Source organism: Pteropus vampyrus, unplaced genomic scaffold, assembly GCF_000151845.1.
Source record: "Pteropus vampyrus isolate Shadow unplaced genomic scaffold, Pvam_2.0 Scaffold260, whole genome shotgun sequence".
Classification (NCBI taxonomy): Eukaryota; Metazoa; Chordata; class Mammalia; order Chiroptera; family Pteropodidae; genus Pteropus; species Pteropus vampyrus.
In genome coordinates, this window is record NW_011889041.1 from 140,261 (window position 1) to 143,703 (window position 3,443).

At 36.2% G+C, this 3,443-nt stretch overlaps 1 pseudogene; it reads left to right on the forward strand.

Moving 5' to 3' along the window:
- The first annotated feature begins 1,857 nt into the window (after positions 1–1,857).
- Positions 1,858–2,426, forward strand: LOC111729375 (annotated as a pseudogene).
- The last annotated feature ends 1,017 nt before the right edge of the window (positions 2,427–3,443 follow it).

Here is a 3,443-nt window from a genome sequence, read left to right on the forward strand (position 1 = left end):
GTTGTATATTCTATGGATTTAGACTAAAGTATAATGACATACATTCATCTTTAAAATATCATACAGAGTATTTTCACTGTCCTCAAAATTCTTTATGCTCTGGCTATTCATCTCTCCATACTCCAGCCCCTGAAAACCATCAAATTTTTTTCTTTTCTCCGTAGTGGTGCCTTTTCCAGAATTTCCTACAGTTGGAATCATAAAATATGTAGCTTTTTCAGATTGACTTCTTTCACTCAGTAATGTGTATTTAAAGTTCCTCCACGTCTTTTCATGGCTTGATAGCTCATTTCTTTTTAGAGCCAATTAATATTTCCATTGTCTTGATGTACCACAGTTTATTTACCCTTTTACTTGCTGAAGGACAAGTTGCTTCCAAACTTTGGCAAAGTAAAGCTTCTATATACGTGTGCTTGTTTTTGTGTGGACAAAAATTTTCTACTTTTTGAGGGTAAATACAAAGGAGTGCAACTGCTGAATTGTATGGTAGGTGTATATTTAGTTTTTTAAGACATCGCCTAACCAGCTTCCAAACTGGCTGTACTATTTTGCACTCTCACCAGCAATGTATGAGAGTTCTTATTGCTCCATATCTTCCACTAGCATTTGGTATTGTCAGTGTTTTGGATTTTGGCCATTCTAATAGATGTATAGTGGCATCTCATTGTTGTTTGAATTTGCATTTTCCTGATGATATATGATATAGAGCATTCTTTTATATGCTTATTTTTCATCTTTATCTCTTCTTTGGTGAGGTGTGTTAAAATCGTTGGCCCATTTTTTTTAACAGAATTATTTTCATATTGTTGAGTTTTAAGTTCTTTGTATATTTTGAATAACAATCTTTTATCGGATGTGTCTCTTATAAACATTTTTTCCCAGTCTGTGGCTTGTCTTCTAATTCTCTTGATGTTGTTTTCTACAGCACAGATTTTTTTGTTTTTTAAATTTTAATTAAGTTCAGTTTCTGGTGTTGTATCTAAAAAATGCATCACCATACATAAGTTCATCTAAATTTTCTCCAATATTATCATCTAGGAATTGTATAGTTTTACATTTTACATTGAGATCTGTGGTCCAAACCGAGTTAATTTTTGTGAAAGATATAAAGCAAGACATGGAATTTTAAAAGTGAAAGATTAATGCAATGAAACTGTGCAAGCAAGATTAAGGGTTGCTTGATTGAGTAGAGTAAGCCATGTAAGAACTGAAAACTAGAGAGTTGTGAGTAAGGAGTAGAGTTGATTAGGACCTCTTCATAAGTGATTAAAGTTTGAAAGAAGTTCGTAATTGAAATTTTAGGAAGGAAGTTGATGAGCTAGTATAAATAACCTGGATTGTGCAGGCTCTAGAAAGCAGACAATATTTACTCTAAGAAAAAAATTAAGCTGGTGGGAAAGAAGAGGATGATTTTCTTCAAATATATAAAGATATATCATATTAAGTAAAAATGGCTGCCTAAATAACACCTAGTTTGATGGTATATGCCCAGCTCATTTTCCCTACTGTGTAAATGGCACCAATCCACAAAAATGACCATTGCACCCATGTTTAAAGTACTTAACTGTCCCCTCCATGGCCTCAGTTGATCGGACAAAGAAAACAAGTTAGTCCAAGTTAGGCACTCAGATTCTTTTTTCTGGAAATTTGAGATTGACCCAGTAAGAAATAAAATCTTTATTGTGTTATCTCACTTAGATTTGGGGGTTGTCCATTAAGATTTGGGAATTGTCTGCAACAGAGATTCACTAGTTCGACTAATACAGTAAGTTAGACTATGTTATCTCTAAATATTCCTTCAAATTTTTAGAATTTTTAATGAAAATAAAAATTTTTAAATCTAGTCTTCCTCTTTCCATAAGCAGCCTGAGGTGACCTCTGAAAATGGTTTGCTACTCACTTGACTCAGAAAACCCCACAAAATCATACAAATCAAGAGTTTCAAATCTTCATGTTCACTCATGAAACTGCCCAGGACATCAAGTGTATGCATATCCAAAAAGCCACCAAGTATCTGAAGGTTGTCACTTTACAGAAGCAATGTGTGCCATTCTGTCATTACAATGGTGGAACTGGTAGGTGTGCCCAGGCCGAACAGTGGGGTTGGACAAAGGGTCAGTGGCCTACAAAGAATGCTAAATTTTTGCTGCATATGCTTAAAAACGCGGAGAGTAATACTGAACTTAAGGATTTAAATGTAGATTCTCTGGTCATTGAACACATCCAGGTCAACAAAGCTCCCAAGGTGCAGTACAGAACTCACAAAGCTCATGGGCGGGTTAACCCATTCATGAGCTCTCCCTGCCACACTGAAATGATCCTTACTGGAAAAGAGCAGATTGTTCCTAAACCAGAGAGACGGTTGCACAGAAGAAAAGATATCCCAAAAGAAACTAAAGAAACAAAAACTTATGGCCTGGGAGTAAATTTAGCATCAAATAAATGCTAACGAACATTTAAAAAAATGTTTTTAAATCTAATTTATAGATGTCTTGAGACATGGATCAAAGGCAAAGAGAAAATGAAAACAGAGAGATTGATTAAAAAATCTAACACAAAAATTTAGCATCCATATTATTAGGGGTCTAAATTTGTGACTAGGGCAGAAACAGAAAATAAGATATGACTGAGAGGAAGATTACCAAAAAGAAAGAAAAAGAACTAATTGTAATAATTATGCCTTTTTATTACCTGTATTTCTGATACTTTGACATTTGAAGTCTTACTGACTCTGGGAAGACTGCTCCTCCCAGGGCTAGCCAGTTCCTACAGATAGCAAAGACTTGCTTCTAAACTTGCTTTTCATGTTCAAACCAACCAATCCAGATCCCACACTCCAACTACCTTCTTTATAGGGTTCTCACAAGGCTCTCACACTCTGACCCATTATTCACTTGTCCTAATCACCAAAGGACCAGGTACCAGACAACTAGAGAAAAAGCCCCTGTGCCCAGAGCCCATTGAAATTATTCAAACTAGCAAATTCTAAGCCTGATCACTCTGTCTCACTTGTTCCTTTCCTTGAAAACCACAATAAAGGCCCTTTCTCATATTTTCCCCTTTCTCTGCCCGCCTCCTGATCAACCCTGGTGCTTCTCTATATGGCTCTGCTTGGCATGGTATGTCCTGCCTCTTGTAACTGTCTTTTCAATAGCAGTTGTCTCCTGATCTGTTAGTCTCACTATGCCCGAGTAATAGTAAAACCTACATTTAAAAACACTAACTGAGTGTGATGGGCAAGAAAGAGTTAAATACTACTTCATCTTGCATCACTCTCAACCTGCCCACTATATTTCAGTTGTCTTTCAGTACCTTGAACACACTGAGTTGTTTCCCACCTCAGCATAATCACACCTGCCCTTCCTCCTGCCTAGAATTTTCTTATCCTTTCTCTTCATGTGGCTAGCTCTCTCCTGACTATTCTCAGTTCTCTGTTTAAATGT